The following is a 27,128-nucleotide window of genomic DNA, read 5'->3' on the forward strand; positions in this document are numbered from 1 at the left end:
ATATCCCGCTCCCAGGAGCTGAGCCACTACCCCTGCTGAGCTGGGCCTTATGGCCGCATGCACTTGTTCAACGCTGTTCCATGGCTTGCTAACACCAGGCTAAGCAAGAAGTTTTCATAAGTGACACATGCCCATCTGTTCACTGCAGGGGCTCCCAACACATGAGGAACTTTGCTGGCAAACCCACAGGGAGTCAGCTGGAAGAAGGGAGCAGCGTTTGGGACATCACAGCTCAGGTGCACTGCAACCACCCCACTGCTAACAAAGCCAATGCATGGAGCCTGCTTGTGTCCCTCTACACCCAGTCCTCCCATCTCACTGATCCTGGACCCATGCAAGTGAAAAATGCCCTCAGCTCTAGCCACCAACAAGCCTCAGACAACACCATCCCTTCCCACCCCCAAAAAGTCTGCGCAGACTTTGCTCAGACAGGATCTGTAATGCCTTTCACCACTCAGAGGAACAAAGGCTGCATTCAGCTGGGTTGTCCCGGCTGCTGCTCAGCAGGGTTAAACTGACCTCTCGGCCCAGCCATCTTCCTCTCCTCCACCCCTGCCCTCGGGGTCCTCTCAAAGCCATGCACTTCGCTACCACTGGAATCCACTCTTTTCAGTTCTGCCCAAAGGACCTGTGTTTTACAAACAAAAACCAACTATTAAGAACGTTTCCATTTCCCCATGTTCCTCTGACAAAACAAAAGCACAGAGGTTTATCACCTCTGCAGGAAAGGAGCTGGGTGCTGGTGGACACCAAGCTCAACATGAGCCAGCAACATACCTTTGCAGCAAAGAAGGCCAACAGCATCCTGGCAGGGCCTGGGTCATCCACGGCAGACCACTGCCAGTGGTGGAAGAGGTAATTGTTCACCTCTGCTCAGCCCTGGGGAGCCCTCTCTGCAGTGCTACTGTCTGTGGCCACTTCTGGACAGGTTGGTGCTCAAAAAAAGTCCAGCAAAAGGCTATTAAGATTAATAAAGGCTTGAGACACCTGACATGCAAGAGGCAGAGAGAAGCGTGTTTGTTCATTCTGGGGAAAGAAGGCTTAGGGTGGTGGAGGACTTATTTATGTATGTAAATACCAAGTGGGGACAAGTAAAGAAGAATGAGCCAGACTCTTCTAGGTGACAGCACAAGAAGCAACAGGCACAAGCTGAAACACACAAAAAAAAATCAATTCAAACATAAGAAAAAGCTATTTTCTCCTGTGAGGATGATCAAACACTGCAACATGTTTTCCATAGAGATTGTGGAGTCTTCATCCTTGCAGATATTCTAAACTCAAACGTGGCCCTGGGCAACTCTCTGTAGTTGACCCTGTTTTGATCAGGGGCTTGGACTGGGCAAACCCTAGACGTGCCTTCCAATCTCAGCCTTCCTGTGATTCTGTGACTACTCTATTTAGACGTGGAAGTTATGCTGGCAGAGCTGAAGAGTGCAGAAAACCTCAGGAGAAAAGGAGAGGACAAGCTGGGGGTGGTGGTAATCTCTGAACCCAACGCAGCTGTGGCCAGGTCAGCATGTCCAAAGGTAGCTCCACACTCCAGTCTGCAGTCTAAGCCACACTCAGTACCGTGACACCAGCCAAGATAAACCTCAAAGGCATCAAAGCGATTGCTGGAATGATAGATGGAAATACAAAATAAAGTGGGATTTAACTGGCACCTGATGGGGTAAGCAAATTGGGACATAATTGGAGGACAGAAGTCCTAATGAGTTACTCTGCTTTTAAGTTAGTTGCTGTAGAGTTTCATTACATTTTTTCATACCAACTGAGCATGAAAGTTCTTCCTCTGCTGATAGAAAGAGAACAGATAAAACTCAGAACTCTACGCAGCTTGCTGCCTCGTTCCTCTGCTGGAAAACGATAATTATCTCAGGCCTGCCTAACACTGTAGGATTTATCCCAGAGGGTTTTAGTGCGTTCATTGTTCTATACAGCTCTGGGGTTTTTTCATCCACAGATCGCAAACTGTTTTACTGTGGGGAAGGCAAGCTGATCTCTTTAAAAGACATAAAACTCTTCAAGCTGTATACATTTTATGATGTATTCATCTCTCTTTGTATGTGATTGCCAGAACTGGGACAAGTGCTTGGCAAGTCATATAAGACAGAGGGAAAATCTTTGCAAGACTTGAGGGGGGAAGAAAAGCCAAAAAAAATTAAAAAAAGCAACACAGGACTTGGTGCCCACGCAAAGAGTAAGGATGATGCCATAGCAGCTTTCAAGCTCTTTGCTCTGTTTGTACTAAGGGCGGCTTCATGTGCAGTCCGAGATGAAGCACCCCCTAATCACCAATAAAGTTGCAAGAGCCTTCAAGGGCCCTAACTGTATCCGGGCTTGCTTGGATTTCTTCAGTTCTGAAATTTTGAAAGAATATGGTCTGAATGGGTCAACTGGTAGTAAGTGATCTTCTCCTTACAAGCCACTGGGAAGTTGTGCTCAGATTTCGGACATTGCAAGCACCTCCCAGTGGGCCAAAAATCCTAAGCTTATTGTCCTTGAGCACTCTGATCCTCCACACGCAAGTGGCAGGCAAGATTTTTTTGGCAGATATGACTTGATCACAATCCCAAAATACCATCTTTCTCGCTCACCTAGTTCAACAGAGGAATACCCATACTGATCAGCTCAGCACCCTGCCTCTGACAGCAATACCTTACATATTTATAGAACAAGGAGAAGACAGCCATGGCGCACTCCCTCCCCTACAATCCTGCCACTCCGATTTAGGAAGCTCTTAGACACCAGCAGTGCATTGCACCAGCATGCTGATTAGCCACACATCAACCTTTCAGAAACCTGCCCAATTTTTCCCTAAACCACTTACAGCTTTGAACTCCACATTTCCCATGACTGATTTCTACATCATAAGTGGCACAAGAGATTTCCTTTTTTATTTTGTATTTGAGATGTATTGCCTATTTCTATTCTTGCTTTTCATTTATTGAGAAACAATGAGAAAAAAAAATCATCCGTAATTCAACCCAATCCACACCACTGCTGATTTTACAGAGCCCTCTTTGATCTTCTTCTCAGTGATCTATTTTTCCAAGATGAAGGCTTGTAGCCTTCTCACACAGAAGCTATATAATAATATTCATGCCTGTCTCCACACTAGCCCTACTTATATCCTTTCTGAGATGAGGACTTTAATAGCATACCAAATCAGAGAGATGAGCACAGCTTTATAGAGTAACATAATGTTTTGTGGATTGTTCTCACTTCCTTTCCTAATAATTCACAAGAGTCAATTTGCTTTTTTGACTGCTGCTAGAATTAGCTGATGCTTTCAGAGGAATATTCACAATGACTTTCAGAGCACCTTCCTCAGTGGAAATAGCTAATCTAGACCCCATCAAAGTGTATGAATACTTAAAGTTATTTTTCCCACGTATATTACTTTGCATTTATTAATACCGAACCTTTGGTTCTGTGCTGCCATTCAGTCACTTTTTATCATGTGTATTCTGCATTCAATTTTAGTTTTTACCACCCTGAATATTCCATTTCAGTAAATTTTATCATCTTGCTATTAATTAATCCTCTTTTCCAGACCATTTATAAATGTGTTGAATGGCATAGGTTCTACCTAAAATCCACAGAAAGCCCATCAATAGCATTCCTCCAGTGTAAAAAACATCATTTTTATCATTTGCTTGCTGTCCTTTAACCAAAGTGCTTTCCCTTATTGAGAGCTTAGCTGTTAGTGTCAGACTAACAATGAACATCAGCTGGATAACCCTAATACACATGATCGTCTTAGAAAATTCTCATTTCTAAGCCATAACTTCCTTTTGTATAAAACCTATTTTAACTTTCTCATGAAATCATATTTATCCATGTATCTTCTAATTTTATTTTTCTATAAGTAAACAAACAGAAGCTAAAGTCCCATGTAGTGTTTTATTTTCCCAGCAGTTCCTCTCAGAGCTCTCTTTTAACTTCTTGCTTAACAGACTGCACTTATTATCGCTCCTATGAGACTAGTGGTCGATGTGGGTCTCATTTTCTAATAATCAAACCCTCCCAGCACTACAGCCAGCCTGCCTGTACCAGTGGGGGCATTCCTCCTGGTGGGAAGATCCCCTAGCTGGTGGACGATTCCTCCCTCATGACCTGTTTCTCCCTCTCCCAGAAGATGCTCTCCTACCTGGAGGCTTTCCTCCTGCCTATCAGTCTCGCTGCATTGAAGGTTGGATGGCTCCACCATGTCCCTGCAAGATTTGCCTACACATCTCCTGGCCTCCCTACATCGCAGCACAGCTCACCAAGGGCCAGCAATCCCCTACACTACCTGGATGCAGAAACCATCAGTTAATCAAATCAACGACTGCAATCAAAATACATCAGACCTCTGACCTACACCTACTTCCCTCTTGTCTTACTTCTAATGGGTTTGGTCTACTTGCTTTTCATCTGTTTCTTTCAGAACTTTTCTAAAAGTTTGGATGTAAAGAACAGCAGAGCTGAACTCCCCCCCATTTACACTTCTTTCACTCAATTCCAACAAAAATGCTGCTTCCATTATTAAGGCCAGAAATTTGGGTGACTTGAAGATGTTATCAATGAGGCTAGATCAGAGTTTCTTTGCCAACTAGAGGTGACAAAAAGTGTCTTCAAATTTCCTTTACAGATTGATAGCACTGATGCCTTGCTTCAATCACATATAGTAAAAGACCTCAGTCAAATTGGTGGCAGGAGCGTGGTGATATGAAGTAAAACTATATATTTACTTAAACTTTGAATATAAAGAGTGAACAAGACAGAAAAAGGAATGACTCCTTAGTACGACTTCAGCAGTTGAGAGACAGAAGTGTTTTTTAGGTTTGTCTCTCCTAACACTTATTTTATTACATATCACTGGGCCATTTCTTCTCCTTTTAGATAGAAGAGCAATATCTGCTTTTTCATGGTTGAGTTTGCTGAAGGGCAAAGAAAGGTCCTAGACTTCTGCCCTCTGTCCATCAGTATCAGGAAATCATTATTTCTATCCTGTGTCCTGGACTAGACCCATATAATAGCGCCTTCATTTCAGAAAATTCAAGGTTGGCCTTAGGTTGGCCTCCCTGTGAGCTTCCTCAGGAAGAAAGGGTTGTTACTAACTAGCCATTAGCTAGACAAGAATATCAAGAAAAGGATGTTCTAGTGTCAATGAGACAAAAAGGAAAAAGATTTCTTCTGCCAATTGTCTGCTGTAGCCCTGAATGGCACCAATTGTTCATGGCTGACTTCTGCAATGAGCAAAGCCAGAGTTCTTTGGCTAACACTTCTTTCTGCGCTCACTGATGCTTCTCCCTTCCATGGAAAGAAGTCTAGAATAGTCTGGTGTAACTTGATGCGCATGAGCAGAGAACCAGGTCATGTATTTTCTTCTTGGTTAGGCTGAAACTTTGAATTTAGTCTGTAAGAATTTGAGTACCTTAACTGCAATTTGCAAGAGGCGCATATGAGATCTGGATTACATTAGCAGCCATCATACTTGCACCAGATCATCCTTCCTTGTCTTGAGTTCATACCTTGCACAGAGGTGATAATGACAGATTTACTTAGCTACTGATAGAAACCTGCAAGCTCTTCATTATGCATCTTGCAAAGGAATTCATTAAACTGTGGTTCAAGACATCAAGAGATCCTTAAAGAGCCCTCCCCAGCCACTTCAACGTTTTGACTCTTAGAACTGCAATAAGTGAGCCTGATGTTCAGGAGCTGAAGAGGCTCAGTGCTACGAGGGAACAAGCGTTCAAGTTCAGTTTGGCAGAGAGGTGAGATGCATGCAGCTCCAACAAACCCACTACAAAAAGGCAACACACCCTCTAACACAATCTAGAATTTAATTTATTTGAACATTGAAAACCTACAAAGACATTTCATTACAGCCTTGTCTCACCAACAGCCATATCTAAGCTCTTTTTGAGAATAATTCATCCACCAGAGTGCATATCTTAAAGATATAACACCTTACCTCAAAGTCAAAGGGCTCCAAGCATCTTGAAAACGGAGATACATGGAGGAAGAAATACCTGCAGCGAAGAAGGGCTCTTAAGTGCAAAGCACTAAAGCCCTGTTGGTGTTTATGTGCACAGCCATGGTGCAGTCAGACCAAACAGGGTCAGACGGTCCTGCAGATCAAGCACTACCTCAGATTTCTTAGGGTCTGCCTCTTGACATGGCGTGCTCAGCTTCCCGGATCACTGAATTGCCTTCCAAGACACTGGCTACAAAACATGCCCCCAGTGAAACTCCGAGTCACAGGACCAGCAACGACAGCCCCTCTTCCAGCATCAGCAGGTAGCCCTCTGGACGCAGGTGTTCGTGAGGGACCCAAGGTATTGCTTGGCTAGGTGGCAGCTGGGAGTTTTCTTGAGATGGTAAGGAAGCCTGAACAACAGCCTAACACAGTCTGCAGATTTAATTAAGGCTGCTACCCCTCACTTATTAGCATTTAGCTGAAACTAGAGTTTAACTATCATTAGAATCAGCGTAATTACCATGTGCCAGAGATCCATTCACCAAGCTACGTATCTCCACTATTTATATTTCAAGAGTAACTTGGAAACAGTATGAATTTTCTATCTCACACCCCTTTGAAAATTAGACTATTAAAATGATCATGCAGTGTAATACACACTATTTACTATTTCAGGTTTATCTTGCAGCCTCATAGTTTACAGCTAGCTACTGACTGGTAACCTAATTTTGTAGATGTGTAAAATGTTGCAATAAACAGATTACTACATATTTCAAACATTAATTGCCTTCCAAGGTCTAGAAATTTCTCAGTGAGCTCACCAACAGGTTTTATTGGCAGTATAAAATTTACTGTGTTGACATACCCTTTAAAACGCAGAATACATCAGAGCTAGCAAAACGCTGGGGTGAGATTACAGAGAATGAGTCAAAATTTTTATATGAATTTCTTCCCACCCCATGCCCCCCATGTCTTTTACGCAGCAACCCAAATTAAGCCACAGGAGAAGTGACAACACTTGTAAAGAAAAGTAATCACTCCTTACCAGAAGCATTCACAGGGAATTGCTAATGAAGCAATGCATTTATGCCGGAGAAGCCAAAGACACGAGAAAAAGGCCTCATTATATCAGGCGTTTGAAATATCCCACCAAGGCAAGCCAACGCAACACAAGACCTTTCAGTTTGTCAGACAAAATGAACCACTTAAAGACACTGTTGTGAAAGTCCTGATTTATATTAAATGAAATTTATTGCTATCTTATTAAGTTGACAGCTTCTGTAAAACTTACCCCTGAGAAAGGCATGCTGGCATCACACGGTTTGACCTAACTATTAATAGGAACTTCCAGTAGACAAAATGAAAGTACATATCTCGGAAGAGAATTCATGAAGACAACAGACATTCGAATTAAAATCAGCTTTGAAGACTGTCTCTCATAGCCAAAAAGAACACGTGAGACAGAAACAGAAATAACTGTAGATAGAAACTCGCAACCTTTTCCTTTAGTAAATGCACTCCATGAAAAATAAGGATTTACAAGAAAGGTCAATAAACCATAGTTTTACGTACATCTAATCAGTTTGAGCAAATCTGATTTTATCAGTTTTTATATATCTCATTCAGCGAGGGCACACTATATCTGTTTTATTTGGTGGAAGAAATGATCCAAATAAAAATGCCCCTGCCTGATGGACTTGACTGCCTTACATCTTTTTAGAAAGCTTCAGAAGCGAGTTATTTTAAGCCTTGCTGAAGCACGTCTCTGAGCCCCTCTAGAAGAGGTGACCCCATGGCTCCCACAGCAGGGCAGCAAACATGGCCTTTCCCAAGGGAAAATAAAACAAAAACGACACAGTAACGTACCCACAGTACAAGTGTGAATAAACAAATATTCTTTATATGATTCTACAAACAGAACAGCAAAAGAAAAGCAATACTTCAATTTCCAAAGAAGGAGTATTAAAAACAAAACAAAACAAAAAAACTTGCTGAAAACATGCAGTTTGCTTTAAAAAGTAGCTATAAACTCAAAAGGACTCAATCATCTTGAAAAGAATAAGCAGACTCCTTCCTGGGAAATGCAGCTTTTCCTCCTTTCATGCCAGAATTGACTCAAAGGAGATTTGTTATTGCTGTGTTTTGTGAGAAATTCAGCATTAAACGTGTGATCGGTGTTATCAGCATGGAGGTGTCTGACTGCTAGCCACAGCCCCCACGCTCACCTGAAATTAGGAACAACAGTCACAGCGATCTCCGCCCCGGCTGACAGAGCAGGGCTGGTTAACACCAAGGAGCTATTTTTCCCAGCGTTCGTTTTCCATGCAAGCCCATGTTTAGGTGCACAGAGAACCCAATCCCCAGAGCCTGGAATCATGATTGAATTACCTGCATTTTTTTTGCCTTTCTTGTTTGTCTTCCCTTCTCCAGCTGTTTCCCCATTTCACACCCTGGTTACCTATTCCCTCCACCTACCGTGATGAATACACAGCTTTTGGGAAGTATGAAATTTTCTCACCCTATCTATGCAATCTCAAGGCATGCATCTGTCTGTTTTGAAATCAAGCACCTTCCCTCTTCCCTGGGCTTGGAAATCCATCCTGTGTGGCAGTCACCTCTTCTCCAAAGCCAGCCACTGTAGTGGATGCCCATCCGTGTATAACTGTTCTCTCTGATAATCTAAATGCTGCAGGAATTGCATCAATTTTTGTGATTTCCTTTACCTGTATGTAAACCAACGTCAGCTGGGAAGGTAAAAAGCCCCCCCATTTAATTAAGCTACCAAACCCTCCATGTCACTCACATCATACACTGGGTAAAGCCCGATGCCACTCCTCTTGAAAAGCGGTCATGAAAACATGCATCCATGGGTACCCGAATCTACCAGCCTGAATTTGGTTTCAAAAACATGTGCATGGTTGACATTCAAGAGCCATAAACAAAATGAGTGGCCATCATTCAAGCAGAAAGTTATTAACAGGTGGCACTAAACAAACGTAGGCTCAAAGTGGAACAGAGGTTTTTGGTGATTTTTTTTCTTCCTAATAATGGATGTATGAGTAATTTAACTAATCGCTACAGTCGGTCTAGCAGAGCACATTTTTCTGGTACATAAACAAACAGAAACCTGGGAAGTTATAAGGACTGTGCTAGCAAATTAATCTTGGAATATAAATGTCACTCATGGAAAATTCCTAAACCCTTTCATTTTCTATTTGAACTACAGATTCATTTCAGTTGTTTTAAAGGTTTACTCTGGACCTGCATTCCAAGAACTCAAATACCATTGAAAGAGAGAGAAGGAAAATGGCACCCAGCCCTACAGCAGGCTGGGCATGGCCACAGCACCACAATACCTCCTTTCTGCAGGTGGCAGGATAAGGCCCCAGTTAATTAATTCTTGCAGGTTTCTAATGAGCAGAGATGGTTTATATTCACAGACTGCATTTGCTGCTGTTTCATAATATATGCAGTAATTATGCAGCTGATGGAGCCTTATGTAGCTGTTACTTCTTTCCTATACATAAATTAACAGCAGGATTTGTGTAATGATGGGATAATGAAGGCCCAGGTCATTGGTATTCATCTGTAGAAGGCCTTGACAGGCTGGGTCAGACAGAAATGTTAGTTGGCTAACAGAGACAGAGACTGTTAAGGCATTCGTAATCTTACTCCGCTCAAGACCTACATTAACTCTCTCAAGGGCTGATAAAAAAAAGTTTTCTGCTCCCTCCTCTCCCCCTCCCCCTTTTTTTTTTCTAAACGTGTTTGAGGGAAGCATCTTCCTCAAAAGACTAAGCCTGAGCTGGATTCCCCGTGATTTGCCATAGCATGAGGGGAAAACCACGTGTAGCAGCCTCACACTTGGGTCCAGGCATGCAGGAGCAGATGTAGAACAGGGACAAGGACTTCAGGAGCCCCAGCTCCCTCTCCTGCCTCCTGCAGTTCTCTCTTCTCAGGACTCTGGTTCTCCCATGGCACAGGACATTTCCATAACTGCAACTGAGGCTGTGTTTGGGCTGCTTGGGCAGCAATGTTTTCATGTTACAACTTCCTGGTGCCTTTACGAGTTAATCTCCTGGTTTTGGCACTGTCTGTGTGCTGAGAGAACACCTCATTCCCTCTCTCCGTACTGCATTCCCACTGCCTCCAAATCCTCTCCAGGTAAATGGACCATGGCTGTCTTGCTACAGAGAGGGGAGCAACAAGGGACAGAGCCCCCTGAGGAGTTAAGGGAGAGCCATGCATGGATGATGGCAGTATAAAAAAAGATTCTCTAAAACATCAGCACAGAGGACTGTCACTGGTTTACATGTGAGCCTGAGAGGTTTAAGTCCCTTTCATCCCCTATATTTTCCAGTAAGAGCACTTAAAATAAATATTTGGTTTGACAGAGATCTCTTCCCGATGTGTCTGATTTTATGAAGCACTTTGAGGTCCTGTGGGGAGGAGGGATGCCGCACCACAGGGCTTAGGAGCTGTTTGAACGCTCCTTTTCCATGGCACTGCTTGCAAGCCCAGCAGCGATAGCTGAGCTGGCTCGTACAGCCAGTGCCTCGGGGGGACTCTCCTTCAACAGTCTTAATCCCAGGATCCACTCCTCTTTGATCTTTCCAGTCCCTGAGATTTACAGTGTGTAGCAGAACCAGCTCCTCTAATGCCACTGTCTTTACCTCGCCTCTTTCATTTTTAACCGATAGGCTTTCAGTCACTTGCACATCCCCGCATACCCTCTCTGTTTCCTGTGCACTGGCACAGCAGTTCATTCATCACCTGCAGCATCCAGCCCCCACACCTCCAGGCTTCCTAACCTCTGCAGTCCACTTTCAGCTCTTCCCCATAAGCTTTGGTGATTAGATCCTTCAGCTTCTTTCCTCTTGTTCCCTCTCTTTCACAGCATCAAGGTACAGCTTCTCATCCTTGGATCCTTGAGGAGCTCCCCAGCTTTCTTCACCACTTCTGCTCACTCCTACCTCTTTTGCATTAACCCCTGCTACTTAACACACCAACTCCACTGCTGTTACAACACTGACCTGCTAAAGTTATCCGTGGTTTGCAATCTCTTCTAAAAATTTGCAAGAAATTGCAATACCATATTAACAGCTGAGCTAGAATGGAATTAGTAATAGTTATAGTACATTAGTATCAGTACTCCAACCAGTCATAATTTTTATAGTTAGTTTACAGAACCCTCAGAATCATGATCTCAGCACACATACAAAACACTCATTTAGCAAGAGCTGCTGACAGCATTTGAACATGACACAGACTCTCCTGGCTCTGTAACTCCGGTGACTCAGTGGAGAGGATCTGAACTTCCTTGTCATTATTAGCTTAATGAGAATACCTTAGTGAGTTTTTCTCTCTCCAGTTTAGAGAGGTACATTTGGCAATAGCCACATCTCTGGAAACCAACCAGCCTGCTGCAATTGAGATATGGTAGAGAAGTGCTGTGATGACTACATGTTGCTCAACAAACTGCTTTCAGTGATATGGAGAACTACTGGGACAAGAAATAAGAGAGCAGGGATTGAAAATAGTAGGAAAGAATATTAAAGTGTAACATTCAGAGCTGCAAAATACTTGTGTCCATCTGTGCACAACAATCTATGTCTAAACTTTTCTTCTCTGCTGAAGCTGTTACACATTTAGTGGAAGTACTAAATTTTAGGGGCAGTTTCAGACTCACTGAACTGACATTTCTCATGCCTTGGTAATGGATTCAGGACAGAAATAGAGATAACTTCCCATCCTATTCATTCTCATTATGAACCCTTCTCTCCCTTCTGCAATCAACATACACGTACATGCTTACACAAAAGCATACATCTCATTACAGTTTCCAGAACTGCTTGCTGGACTGGTAGAGATGCCAGTGTGGATTAAGTCTCTCTCTTGAGATCCTCTAATAGCTTTGGAAGCTTTAAAAGCTTTGTATTTTCTATTATGTTTATTATTACTTGAGCAGTTATCAGACTTACATGTTTTGCTCCAGTTATAGTCTCCTTGCCCAAACAGAAATCGTTGTACCAGCCTTTAAAGCACAGGTATGGATCAACAACACACGAGCTCTAACAGGAGTGACCACCCCACAGCCTATAGTCCTGATCCTACTGTGTGCCTGCTGTGTACAGACCCCCGTACAGTCCCAGTGAGATTGCTAAGACCCCATAAAGCCATGTGGGTTTTGTCATGCAGATCAGATTAAGAGCTCAAGGCCTGGTAATATCCTCACTTAAATCACCCATAATACGCTACGCCATCTACTATGAAGAGAGCAGGAGAGCTAATGGTTTATAGCCTCCACTTTACATACAAATTCAGCTGTACATCTGTCCAATAGTCTCTTAAACTATTTCCAAAGGGCTTTGGTAAAATACGTTATTCTAATTGTTAATCATCAGAACATCACTGCTGAAATGAGAAAAACACTGAGAAATACCTTAAAATACTCATTACAGCTGAAAATGTCTATTTCTGACATGCTTTTGGAGCCAGGAAATCCCTCATGCTTTCCTCTGCCAAATATCACATTCAGTGTCAGTTCCACCATCATTTACATCGAACGCTCACCCAGCACAATGCCAATAAAATGCCATCCAAAGCCTCTCCGTGCCCCCAACCTGGAAACACACAAAGGTTTCTAAGCAAGGGAAGGTCTGACCTGACCAGCACCTTTCTCAGGAAACAGCCGACAGCAGGAGTCCTGCTCATGCATGATCTTAGGGTACCTTTATTGGGAGCCAGCCTTTCGGTGCAATTGGCAATATCTGTACACTCCCTGCAAACCAAACCAGGAGCATAAAGGGGTTGGAAAGTATTTAAGCTTTTAAGCCCCCAGATCTCCCTCTGAAGGTGTCCTGCTCTTCTTTTCTAATTCATTAGAGAATAAATCTGTGATAAGCAAAGTAAATTAGATTCAGTGACATTCTGCTAATTGAGTCATCTTCCCCTGCCTGGCTTGGCTGGGTTTTTAATTACCAGCTAATCTCATCAATATGGTGGATGACTGGCAGTGTGCAGATCACTGCCGTACAACCGCAGCGAAATAGAAAGAGAAGTTCACGGCTCATTGCCTGACCCGGGTCTCTTTTGTCATACACAGGAATAAATTGGGCAGATCTGCCGGTCGTGTAGTGACCTCGAAGTATGGAGAACAAGGAGGATGACGGAAGGCAAACAAACAAGCAAAGCCAGCGGAGCTGCTGGGAAGACCTGCAGCAGCTTCAGGAAGGAGGGAGCAGGAGGGAAAAGGGCTCTGCAAACCCGTCCTGCATCCCAATGAAGTCCTGCTGCAGCGAGGCCTAGGGGCTGCAGACGGGATGAGTTGTGCAAGAGATAGCTACAGTGGTTGGCATTTTCAAACTCAAGCCCACACAGCTGGCTGGGCAGAGACATGACCTGCTTTCCTGCTGCCCCGTTAAACTCAGTTGCATGAAGCAAATTTCCAGCACCACTGAAAACATTGGTTTTCAGTGGTCAATGTTTTCAGTGGTGCTGGACATTTCTTTGCTGCAGTTCCCAGCAAGACTGACCCTGCTGTCAGATCTACACCGGCGGATCCCAGCCTGCAGGGATCCAGCCGAGATCTTAAAGCAGGATCAAGGCTTGCATTTACCTGCACCTGTTCCTTTGACATTTATTTTTAGGCATAGCTGTAAGACTTAATAGCCCAGGATAGCTTACTGCCTCCAATAAGAGATTTCAGTCAGAGATTTTTAGAGTAAAGATGTGCAACCTTTAAATCAAACACTGGATTCATAAAGCAAAGACCATAAATATTTCTTACACTTTATAATTCTCTCAAGCCTCACACCTGCAGCGCTGACATCAGTGGAGTTTTATATCAACTTCAAAGGGGGCAAGCTCAGAGTTTTTATTTTTCCAAAGTATCTTTTAAGCTTAAGCTTCCTATCTATTTTTTATCTGGCAATAGTATGTTTGTTAGGGTAATGGCCAAAAGCAGCCTTTTTTGAGCAGAAACTCAGTTCCATTTGTCTCTATAATGTAACTGTTAGTGGCTCAGACAGTCTCTGGAAATAGCCAAATAAACGGCTGCCCAGCACAAATATGTTCTGACTGTATAAAGTATTTATAAATCATCCATGTCATCCAGGAGCCCGCTCACTTAGAGCATGCTGTTTCAGGGAACAGCACTGACACTAAGTGCTAAACAAGTCACAAAAAATGAACATGGGAGGGATGCAAGCACCATCGCAATAAAGCCATTAAACATCGGAATTAATGTCTCTATTTTAATCCCAGGAAGAAAGGAAAGGTTTTTAAGCATACACTTAGATCTCTTTTAAAATGCAGTCCTTATAGAGCCCGTTTGGGCACATGCATGCTTTCACAGGAGCGGAGGAAGTAATAATGCTGTAAGAAATAGAATTATTCCCTGCATTTCTCACCAGAAAAGCCAGCAGAGCCGATGCAGCCCTGCATGGAGCATTGAGGGGAAACAGAGGAAAGGGATTGCAATAGCAAGGGTCCTGCCTGCAAACACCACACCCTTTTCTAGTTCACATTTCAGAGTCCTTTGGAGGGAGACCACTGTGCAAAACCAACAAATATTTCATTCCTAAAGGCCCTCACATGCCTGCGGTGAGGTGCAATGATTATACCTCTGCCAGCACTGCCTGATGGCGGCTGGGGCTGCCCAGGGGTGCAACGGCCAGGGAGAGGCACGGGCAGGGACGCAGCTTCAGCACTGCAGGAGCAACTCGGCGTCCTACAACAAAGTTCTGCAGGGCAAAGCTTTGTGCTTGGACTGTGTCCATCTGAGAGGGGTTAGTCCTCAACTGCCTGTTTAGCAAAATCGGTCTTTATGTTCTGCCTGCAAAGCCCCACCAAAGCATTCCCAGCACCCAGCCAGCCATTTCCTTGGCTGACTTAAAGCCAACCTGAGCGCCTGCATAGGAACCTCTGAATCCCCCCTGCTTCTCTGTAGGGCAAAGCTTAAAAGTAATTACGTACTTAAGTAACTGCATAGATTTTTCTTAAACTATGTAGCCAAAGGCTGCAGACAGAGATGGATTCCCAGGGGCCAGGGAGTTGCTGGCTGCATCTACTCTGCCCAAGCTGCATTGCTGACTGCCATCCTTAGATAGAAACCCAGCAGACAGTGATGTCTCCCAAGCTGACAACAACGTAGAGGGAACAGAAAATAAAATACCAATGGCTCAAGTGAATTCCATCAACCCTCCCTCCCAAATACAACAAAAACCCCATGTGAATATTTGCTGGGCAGCCAAGTCCTGAGCTGGTGATCAGAGGTTGGTTCTCATGAAACGAGGCTATTGACTTCTGTGGAAAACGACTGCTCCAGGAAAATTCAAGATGAGACATCACACTTGGCCTTTCCTAGGCACTTGAGCAACTCACCAGAAGAGCATTCAGATACTTTCTCAACCTATTTTGCTTCCTACAGAAGGAAGGAGGAAGTGCTACAGCCAGCTCCTGGCATACGTGTGCTGTTTTCTTCTCATCTGCTGTGAAAGCAAATTGACCTCAGCTGTTTGCTGCAATAAATCTTCTCCCATTTTCCCCTTCCTTCATTCTTTTCTGTTTAAAGTTATTTTTACATTAGACTTAAATACATTATACTCATTTTTCTAGGAGCCCTGACACGTTGTTAAATGACCATGAATCTATTTTAGTTGCACCTTAATTTATTAACTCCACTGCCTGCCTCCAGTGTTGGTGCCTCTATTGTAGGATCATAGGAGGTTTGGGTTGATTATCCTCCTAACTATTTCATATGCAGAGCCATTATTTCACTCTGCTCCACGCTATTATAATAAAGCAAAAAGCTCTCATTTTTTCATTTCAGCTCACATTGGGGGACTACATACCTTATTAGTTTCTAAGTTCTTATATTCTGCGTGTTGTGTAGTGCAGTCAGAATACAGATGTGTTCTGCCCTTAAAAGCTGCTTTGCAGAACACAGCGATGGAGACAACCTGAAGGGAAAGCATTTCTCCATCCATTTTTTTTAAATCATGTGAACCAGTGATTTTTAGCTCCTCTGGCTCCTTTCCCTATTGATGCCACCATGCTGTCACCCCATGTCCTTAGAGACATGTAATTTTCAGCCTGCCCACCACAGGGATATTGGTATCAATTTCTAGCTGCCACTTGGTCTCCAAAACGCTTCTAACCCCACAGTGGGCCTCAGCACCTGCTGCTCTACAAAGCCTCAGTGAGCAAACAAGCATCTCCACCTGCCAGCTCCCAGCCACCAGCCATGCCTGGAACAGGATGTCCCCAGCCCATCAACCAGGACTGGTCCCATGAAGGCCCAAAGCTGGTCCTGTCCCACTCCCCAGGTGTTTTGCCCTCCCTAAAAGAGCAGCCATGGTTTCTCCAAAGAAAATAATCTTGCCCCTTTTCAGCAGCTCCATTTGCACACTGATTTTTCTTTGCCTTGATCAGCCAGTTTCACTCGAGCTGCTCTTCACTCTTTGACTCCCACCGCTGTTTGCAGCCCTACCAAATTTGCTAAGTGGACTCAAGTGGCCACAAGTGTCTGATTAGCACTCGGTGGCCCCTGGGCAGCCTCGTGCCACCCAGGGGTGAGTGACCTCAGCTACGCCAGGATCGGAGCACAAGGCAGCACGTGCACTGCAACACCCCAGGGCTGCCTGCAAAGAGCAGCCCCTCCTGCGTGCCAGAGCAGCTATTGATTTTTCCTGCTGTTCTCGGGGGAACTCACAAGAAGAAAATGATTTTCTTTTAAGTTCAGGCGCAGGAGTCTGCCTTGCTAAAGGGCTTATCTTCACACAGAAGTTTTACCGTTTCGGCTTGAGTTGCATAATTAAAGTCGTGCAACCCCCCATAGTGTGGAAAATCCTATAAAAATGCTTTATATGGAGATAGCTGCATGAATTTAAAGCACTCTCCTACCAGTATAAATACCACCCTCCATGAGAGCCGCTACAAATATAGTTACTGTCCAAAAGCATACATCAAGGAATTTTACAACTCTTCTGTGATGTATGTCACTGTACGGCACTGAGCAGCGTGTGGAGCTCAAACCTTCCAAACACTGAGAGCAGATGAATCTTTAAAATCTCAGGAGGAAAAAAAAAGATCTATATTTTATATCATATATTTATATTTTATATTGAGCGTTAATTTAAGTGCCAGTTATTTCTCCTTGGATTTCTAGCTCCAGTTCAAATGGGTTCCAATATATTCATTACCATTCAGTCTGTTTATTTAGCATTAGAGCTGGCTGAACTATTCATTACTCATTTAGCCTAGTTATTTATTTTTATTTATTTATGGTAAGTGAATCTTCACCAAATAAATCCTAGCTCTCCTCCTGCAGTGTTCAGACTAGCAGCATTCCCTGGAGTCTTTGGGAGAATGATTATTCAGACCCATGGTCTATTCACATGTATCAATTCACCATTTATTCTCTGGGGTGTGTACCTGAATGCCTGAGCATTCATGATGCCTCCCAGGAGTTCCTGCAAACCTGTTTCTGGGACCAAACATTATTTCCCAAGGAGTTGTGCTAACCCAAACAAGCAAACAAACAAAAAATAATTAAAAAAAAAAATTGCAATCCTCCCTCTGATACCCTGCCTGAGCACTCCAGCCATCAGTGTGACACGATGCCGTGTGTTTCTAGTGAATGGCAACAAGTAGCTCTCGTCCACAGCAAGCCTGGCTAATCCACATCACTAACGTAGATTCTCATTTGCATGCTCAAGCTCATTCTCTCCTTTCATGTTTCCAAGATAAAAGAGCAGAATATTTTGCTGAGATTGTAAATATCTTAGTAACAGTGGGCAATATCTCAGATTGCCTCCCAGTACACACTAGCAAGGATATAAATAACTGAACCTTTGCCATCATTATTGAAAGAAAAAAAAAAAAAAAAGGACCAGAGAACATCATGTGCCACAGCATCCTTATTTTCTGGAGCTGACTGTTCACTCCTCCAGAGTTCACTGCCTCAGTCTGCTCTGGTCTGCATTATATATTGCCATGTTTATTTTCAACCACTTTAAAAGGCGCTGCTGGATGGATGCTTGCACACACCACTCAGCAAGATTTGAGAGGGCAGCCAGGTACAAGCTACAGTTCATTCCTCTAACAAACTGCCCTGCATGCTGTGCTCGTTCTGCAGGAGGTTAGAACACTTCCTAGGGCATTACTTTCTCCTGTGCCACATGCCCAGCTCTTAATGCCCTAACACAGCAAGAACAGACAATGCTGCTGACCCTAAAAGCTCCCTGCACACCTCTTACACACCAGCTTGTGAAGCATACTTCCCAGAGAACCACAGGGAAGCTCTCAAGCTGTCATCTCTGTGAAAAGGAGATTACCACAGCGATCCTGGTGCTTTTTGCTGCAGATAGAACAGCACTGAACACAGGGTGAAGGAGACCACCAACCTTGCCCACAGCAGCCCTTGCTGCTTTGCTTCCCCTCAAAATGGCAGTTCAGATTTCCCAGCAGCAGTGGGTTTTTTTCACTTTCAGTTTCTCTCTTTCAGCACTACCTATATATTCCATTTTTCACCCCTGCTATAACCAAGAAAAAACAAAGGGAACATCAGCATCTGACATCAAGAGTAGAAATCCTGCCCATCTTTCAATTCCTGCCTTAGCGGAAGGGAAATGTTCTCAAAACATGGCTTTGGGCAGGAGGGCATTCTCAGCGCTAGGCGTACTCTGTGCAGAGGTTCTCATTGCCTGGAGTCATCCTCAAAACTCCTCCTCATTGATTCAGTCCCTGACCTTTCAGTGAACCAACTCACAAATTTAAAAACACCAAAGACTTGAATATGCTTAACACAATAATGAGCACTTTCCCCAGCTGTTATCACAGTGAAATCTTTTCAATTTATTTACCCCCAACTCATTCCTTTAGCCGGCCACCGAAAAGCCAAGAGTGTTCAGCTTCCACCCTGGGGAAGTGTTCAGCTTCCACCATGGGTTAATTCGAGATCTTCCAACAGATAATCTCAGGCTGTTTTGTTCCATGCCAGTCCTAATCTGTTTTATCACATACTCCGCGAGCTCTGCCAAAGTTTCCAGCTGGACCCTTCAACCTGTCACTCACCAGATCTGCTGCAGGCCCAAATGTCTTCTAGATCCTTCAGTTAAAGTCTGCCTCTCTGAAATACGCCACGTTAGCAGAGCAGTATTGAGACATCTTCAATACACTGACCCAGACCGTCCTCCATGTTCCCCAACCACCACCAAGCATGTGAAGTGCACCAAGGCTACCACCCTGAGAAACAGCACCTCTGGCTGGCTGGCTTTCCAGAGGTGCTCTGCACATAAAACTGCAGAGAGAAATACTGTTCAGTCCTTTTCCAGCTGTCTTCAAGACTTAGCAGAGCCTTTGGCAACTCTATTCCTCCATTCAGACTATTATCTTTCCTTTATGGCACCATACACTTGTTCAACATTTACTTATGGCCCAACATATTCGAAAATTACTCATGCCCCAGCGATGGCCACTCTGCACTCACCCATCACAGGCGTCCTGCAGAGCAGGCCCGGAGGCGCGCCTCGGTTGTTTTTCTAGGAACTCCGTGCATTCACATTCTGATGGAGGTCCTGTGGGAAAAAAATGCAAAACTATTAAAATCTGAAATTATAAAAGCCAAAATAAACTAGCTTTTGTTCTAAAAATCACCTTCTTTTCCTTATTCTTTACTTTAAAATAATGGGAAATGGCTTGTCATGCTTACAGACTGCATTACTCAACAAGGTGCTGAGAGTTTCCACCTGCAGTAAAAGCCTGATGGGTCTATGGCAGATACCTCCACTTGCACTCTCCAAATCACATGCTTTAGCTCACAGGCTGCAGCGTTAAGGCAGAGCTGTGAGTCATCTCCTGAAGACTTTCACGAAACGGTTGAACTCGCCTGTTGATCATCTTGAACTCAAAGCCATGGCTCTGGGGTCGGTCCTCCCCTTCTCCTAAACAGCGCATGGCTGGGACACAGTGACTCATGGTGAAGTCAAGAGGGTTCAGTCCACCACTTTTCCTTTGGTAGGAAATGATTCAAGACTTCCTGCTACTTTTTGTGTACTTTTTAAAAGCACGTCTTTTAACACTGGCTTTTATAGTGATGCTTCCAATCCTCTTCACCCCACAGGGTTTCAGATCATAGATGGTCAGGGTTAAGCACTGAGCAAAGCAATTCTGGCCATCAAAGGACAGAGTGAGAACATGCTTTGTCAGAAAACAGCGATGTTCAGAAAGGCTCTCACAGCATTCACGAGCATGTAACGCTTCCCTGCTTCAATCTGCTGCTGCCTGTGGTGCCCAGGGATGGGCACTGGGGATTAAGAGAAGGGAAAGGTTCCGAGTCCTTTTCATTTCCCCCACATAGCTTCACTGTGCATGTTTTGGGTGACCTCTTCACCAGTGCCACAATTAAATAAATCCAGTATCTTTATGCTATCTGCCTATCCAATGTGATTACCCAAGGCTTGCTGTCCTAAGGACACCGTGTCAAGCATATTAGGTCTGGCAACTGGCTCTAGTGCCACTCTCACCTTTTGTCCTCCGCGACATAGGGTCTCCCCTCCCCCAAAGCATCTCTGAGAAATTCCTGCTTGCTTTGATCCCATCAGAAAACAACCTGGTACATTCTTCTATAGAAATACATGGAGACCCATGTCTGCTAGGAACAATATGCTGACCCTCTAATACAGCCAAGCTGAAGAGCTTACATAGCTTTACAGACATGTCAAAGATCTTCTCAGAGTAACAAAGGACCCCAAGATGAGCAATTTTAGTGAGGAAAGCATGATATTAATTTGCAGGCAACCTCTTCCTGAAGAAAAAAAAAGAGAGAGAAAAAAAAAAAATCTAATTTCAGATTGCATTTGCCAGATGTAACTTTGGTATAAAGTTGAATTCAGTTTTGTCTAAAAGACGAGCCTTCAAGATTCATACAAATCTTTGTGTCCTCCTAACACAGCAGTAAAACTCCAAGCAAATTCACAGTCTCTCCAACCTCAGGATTCCTTAGCAAGAGGAGAAGTTTTTTATTTTGATTTTTCAGTTTCATCTGTAACTTGAGAAGGACAAAAGTCTCTTGCTGCACACAGTGACCAGGTCACAGATGGGCCTTTGTTTGTGGCAGGGGATGCTGGAGGGGCTTTGCAAAAGGCCCAAAGTCTTGAATAATGCAGGAAGTGAGAAATTATTTAAACAAAAATAGTTTCTGTCTAAGCCTTCTTACAGATCCTTACTATCCATGTTGTGTAAAGAAACTAATTCTAGTTGAGCAGAAGTTTTGCCATGCTTCTCATCATAAGGCCCAACAATGGCACAATTCAAGTGCATACAAGTGAATGTCATGATCCCTTTATTTCCCGGGGCAGCTGTAATCACTGCTCGAAGAGGCTCACAAAGGAGGGCAATGCATATCCACCTTCCCACAGCAATAATACTGGGTACTTGCAATTAACTAATTGGCAGAAGAACAGGCTGAGATTTTGGTATTGCTAAATCAAAAGCTGGCTTGACTTGTACTGACCTGGAGACATTCCCAAGAATTTCCTCCACTCCAGTTAAAGCTCTACAGAATTAATTTCACTTTTGGATGTCATATCCTTTATTTCTTCCCATTAAATAATCTGCTTCCAAATTATCTGCCATCCTAGTCCGGGAAATGCTTTGAGAGACAACTGTCACAAACTGCTTACAGACTGCCACGTACACTGCATCATACAGGGCATCTGCTTTGTTTTGGTTTTTAAAGGCTCATTAATGTCCTTCTCTCCATTTATCATATACACCCACATGCATCTCCCCTTACAGGAATACAAAGACTAAGAGATACTTTGTTCATGTGCATGAAGCTGCAATCTCTAGCATCAAGAATTACTTTCCTACATCTGTTTTTCCTTCAGGCTTTGTGTAGCTCATCAGTGCATTCTGGAATGACAACCCTACATGCAGTTCCAGTCTTGATAAAAAGAACTGGTTAAACTTCAGTAGTGATTTTGGCTGTACTACTGAGTCACTGAAAGAAAAGAGGGTTTGTGATTAGAAGAAATGTTAACACTCATGAGATCTGGCTTCAGCTCCTGACCCTGCCTGGCTTGTGAACAGGCTGAACCTTCTTCCTGCCAAAGCCTTTGCTGAAGGTGCCTGCTTTGTTGCAGAAGCTGCAGACACTGGCAATGTCAATACAGCCCCTGTAGCAAGAAGCTTCTCAGAAAGAAATGTACATCAATTCAAATAATCCTAAATGCAAGGCTTAGAAGGAACGACCAGGATCTAGGCTTCAAGCAGCTTTAAATTGCTGCTACTCCCATTAATATCTTCCAGTCTGCGGGAAGGCTGACCTCTTTATTGGTTTGGTGGTCGTGGGGAAATGTTATTCTGAGGTTTACAAAATATACAGGCAAAGGAAACTGGTGCAAAGGAGGGCTGGGGATCCCAGCTACCAGGGAGATCTGATAGGGCAAATCTGATTAGCACCATGACCAAAATGCTGACCTCTGCCCCGGCCCTTGTATCCATTACCCATACAAGCATCTGCAGCATCACTGAGAGGACCTCCCACTTCTTGCCCTGGTTTTGGTTTGCAGCTTTTTATTCTCAGTGTCTGAGGCCCATCTTTCTTACTGGATGCTGACAGTGATAAGGAACAATGTTCTTGGCATCTCATCAGCTGTTGTACCACAGTAAAAATACGTTTGATCACACCCACCGCTCCTCCAGGGAGGCTGCTGCTGCATCATTTTTGCCTTACTGAACGTCCAGTTGAAGAACATGGGATTACATGACTGTGCTCAGCAAATCCTGTTGACAGCCACTCGCAGAGGTTCAGACCTCTCTCCCCAGGATGCCACCACAAGCCATCGTGTCCTTGTGCTGGAAAAGTCTCCAGTGCAAGGCAGAGAAATGATGAGAAAGAGCAAAATCTGTCCTTTGGAAATCCTGAGGCTTCAAAATTTGGCTTTGACTTGAAACATAAGAGACATTGATGAAACAGAGATCAAGAAGATGACAACATGATGACAAGGTCACATGTATTTTAGAGAATTTTAATGCTTTCCTTTTGAATCCTATCTGACATGTGGTGAACTCTAAAACATTGGCAACGCTGCAGTCTAAAGCTCACCAGTCCATCCCAGATCCATAGGCAGGACTTGGCTGGAGGTTTTGGGAAGGGCTGCAGGATGGTGGCCAAGTGATAGAAACACCTAACCAGCCACGTCTGAAGGACGTCTCCCAGCCCTTCAGATGGATGTCTGATTACGTGACAGGGAAAAGCGCTGCTTAAAGCTCTCAGCTACTCAAGGATGAGCAGCCAAGACTACACCAACAAAAGAGAAATCGCCACGCACTTCATTTGGCTGCTGTTCTCTATGGCAGGTGACTTGATCCAGGCAAAGATTAATCTGAGAAGTCTTTGATCTCATGTACTGTGTGATGAATTAGGTGAATAGAGGGGTACCTCTAGTTTCACTTGGAAAAAAAGTGAGCCTCTCAGAGAAATACACTGAAACTGAAAGCTGCAATCCCAATTCAAAGTTTGAACATTTCCTGTCCAGTCACAGTCCTTAGCTAAGTCACACTTGCATCCTACAGCAAACCAACAAAATTCAACTCTTCCTTTGCTTTACACGCCCTTCAGGTTGTTTCCATTCCTGTAATTTGTCGTGCCTGTATCATCCATGTCTGTACCTTAAATACAAATAGGGAGCTAGAATTAGTGAGTTTTAGCTAATGACTTTAATTGGTGTTGAATAGCTGGCTTTGAAAAGCCTCCTTTTTGACCTCTACCCAGAGAACTGAAGTGTTTATTATGGAGCTTAGCTGCAGTTTTGCAGAGCCTTGAATGAGCATTATATTCCTAGGTGCTGCTTCTCAGCAGCATCCCTAAAGGACACGCCCCGTGAGCAGGACACCAGCATTATGGTGCCTGCACACCGAGACCAACCGCACCTACATGTCATTGACCTCTGAGACAAGGACTTCACCTGCTACGACCAGAAGCAGGCAGGACGGTGGGTAAAGCTACCCCCTGTTCGATGTCAGGGTAACCACACAAATCGTTCCGTGCGTCCAGGACTGGTCATGAGTAGGGGATGAAGAGTGGGAGACCTGTGAGACCCCAATGCAACTACAAGCAAAAAACAGGATAGTGAAAATCCGCTACATCTTCTGTTCACTCACTAACACAGGCAGAAATGTCAAAACCACCTAAAAAGATACGTTCTGCAAAACCTTCAGGTGATATCCAGCGTCCAGCAGGTGACTTGTAGCTGCCTCAGGTGATGAACGCGCAGCCATGAGGCTCTCGAAGCGTTTGAGGTGGCAGCACTGTAACGCAGCACAAAGCCACAACACGCCGTGTAGGTGAATGTTTTGCAGAGGAGCGAAGCCGTGTTTGATAAACAGCAGCTCTGACAGACAATCCCATCACAACTGGGGCTTAGAGGTTTGTTTCAAAATGAGACTCAGAGCCATAACACAAAAAAAAACCACAACCTCTGAGTAATAGCACTTTGCAGGATGATATGAGGAAGAATTGCTTTATTAACAAATAAAAAAATAAGAGAACAGCAGCTCAGCCAGATGTTATTTGGAAGGCTTGACCTGACAATTGATATATTGATACCTAGTTATCGCCAAAGCAGGAGAACTCAATGAGATGCATCTCTCTCGCATGCAAATAAATCAAACAGCTCCCGCAGTGACACCCCGAGTGCTGCCTTGCATACAAGCAGCAAAGGCAGAAGGCTCAGGGAAGATGCAACAGCACATCGTGCTGCCCAGCCAACGAGCAGAACAGAGCACACAGGAATCCATGAGGAGAGCATGCAGCAAGCGAGGCAGCTGAGGTGGCTCTTTGCGTGTCAAGGAGCAGCACTGAGTCACCGAGAGGGAAGGACAAGCGACTGGTGTCACAACAACAAAGAAACCATGTCCGAGGTTAATGATACACTTCTGTGGGGGATGAGCCAAAGGAATATTGCTAATGAGCCAGCAATGCTGCAGCATTAATTAATTTGGGATCTAGTAGTAGAGTAGAATAACCAGATCGTAAATCAGACCAATTAGAGCAGTCATAACAAATCTATGCAAGAGAACTTCACTATTCCATAATAATAATAATAATAACCCCATAATGGAGAGCTGCCATATAAAGATCATGCTAAATGTGTTTGCAGTTGAAAGGCAGAAACGTACTCCTTTTAGGAGAACACCACGGGTTGCCTTGGTGAATGGATGGTAGCTGGAGTGACTTTCAGGGCATGAGCACAGCTCCTACTTCCTATCTCCGAGCAGTCCAGAATTGCCATTTCATTCTGTTCGTCCCCTACAAGGCCAACAAAGTTGGTGCCAGCGTACAGCAGCAGCTAAAGAAGTGAGGCCAGCGTTACAAACTGATGAGAAGCACCTCGTGCTGATCCAACTGCTCCAACCACCCCCCAAAACACACCAACCCCCCATAGATGCAGCAGCTCAGTTTTAGGGAAGAGCAGTAGGCAAGCCAAAAGCTTGTAACGATGCTGCAGACTCAGCTAATATCAATTATCGTGGCTCCACTAACCACAGCAAGGCTCTGGCTCTCTGTTGAGATAACAAGCTGCATACTGCTTATCTGCCATTAGGCACATGGCAATAGGAAGCATGAGAAGGACTCAGACTGCAGCGCATACCAGGCACATCTTGCCTAACGAGAACAAAACCCGGTGCCGGGGATGCGAAGGGGATGGGAACGGGCACAGCAGTGATTGCACAAAGGCAGAGCCCAGAGCAGCACCACACAGCAGAGGGGCCATTTGAAGCAAACAGTTTCTCGCAGTCACCCTAGGGCTCGTAAAGGCGACGTAAGGATGGCCTAGGAAAAGCTATCACAAAAAGATAAGGAGTATCAGAAATTCATCGTCTTCTGCCAAAGCAGATAAATTGAACGCTCAGCTCAAAGCTACAGCCAATTCAGCCCATGTGTTCCACTGCCTCGCCATTTGGCCGTATTTGAGCTTTTGTGGAATATTACCACTGATGGATTTCTGTGCTCATTTGACAAAAGCTGCAGCCACTAGGAAACATCATTACAAGAGCATCATATGCATTTCCTGATGTCCTGTCTGCCAGAATGTCTCCACATTACGGGTGTCCCATCTTCACTTTACACAGAAAACAGTTCCACCGAACACGCTGCAGAGACAGACAGTTGACTGCAACAGCCTTTCTGCTGGAAGAGGATCGGCGGGGAATGACGGAGGCAGGTTGTCATCCTACTGTGATTTACACTCCACTTTTCTATTAAAGAATAGCTGTCCTTCAAACTTCTTTTCTAGGAGCATTTCCAGGTTTCTTTCTCTACGCTTCTCTTTCAAGTAACCGGAGAAGGAGCTGGAAGGGTATTTTTCCCCCTGCAGCATCCATCACTGCAGCCACAGGAAATCCTCCGGCTGAATATTTTTGTCTGGAGCTAAGAGTACTCCAGCTTCCAAGCTGGTGCCTTAGTAATAATCACAGCGTGGTCTATCACATCTTCCTGACTGCAGACACCCGAAGCACATTATTTTTGTATAACCCTAGCTCTCCAGAAGCGCAGTTCCCTCCAGGACAGAAGGCAGCAAACCAGCAGATCAGAGCGCGCTAGCAGGCTGTGCCCTGCACAGAGCACTCACACACCGCCTGGGAACGAGGGTGGGAAAACCCCGCATCTTGTGTGACGAAAACCTATCCTCCCTTACACAAAGTGCTGCAGCTAAATGGCCTAAAATCTCAAGCACCATATCACAGCTCGGAAGGCCTAGAGTTGGGAAGCAACGATATGCTCCAGGCCAGCAACACAACCTACACGTTAAGGAGGGACCTGCACTACAAAATGCAGATTCAAAGCTCTAATTCCCAAACCCAAAACCTAAGCAACGGTCCCGATTCATTACTGTGCATGGAACTGTACCACCAAAAAGCCAGCAAGGGCAGGGGGATGCCCCTGTTAAACACCCTGAGGGGGGAAGCAGACATCCAGGGTGAAGAGAAGCATGGCAGAGCCGCGGCCAGATGGATGTGCGTTTTTCTAGAGCTTTTAGTAAAGCTCAGAATTTACATGTGAAAGCATAAAAATCACCATTCACCTATCACAGCTTAAAAAAAACGTTTAGGCTTCTCCTGAACATACCACACGTGTGCTTTATTGCTG

The 27,128-nt window shown here is 44.3% G+C and overlaps 1 long non-coding RNA gene across 1 annotated transcript in view; it reads right to left on the reverse strand.

The window, feature by feature from the left end:
• Positions 1–27,128, reverse strand: part of LOC101804509 (uncharacterized) — a 163,608-nt gene that overhangs the window by 59,172 nt on the left and 77,308 nt on the right. Inside the window, exon 4 of the long non-coding RNA XR_011803674.1 lies at positions 19,461–19,548. This is a non-coding gene — a long non-coding RNA (uncharacterized lncRNA). The remainder of the gene's footprint in view (positions 1–19,460; positions 19,549–27,128) is intronic.

This window comes from Anas platyrhynchos, chromosome 15 (genome assembly GCF_047663525.1).
Source record: "Anas platyrhynchos isolate ZD024472 breed Pekin duck chromosome 15, IASCAAS_PekinDuck_T2T, whole genome shotgun sequence".
NCBI lineage: Eukaryota > Metazoa > Chordata > Aves > Anseriformes > Anatidae > Anas > Anas platyrhynchos.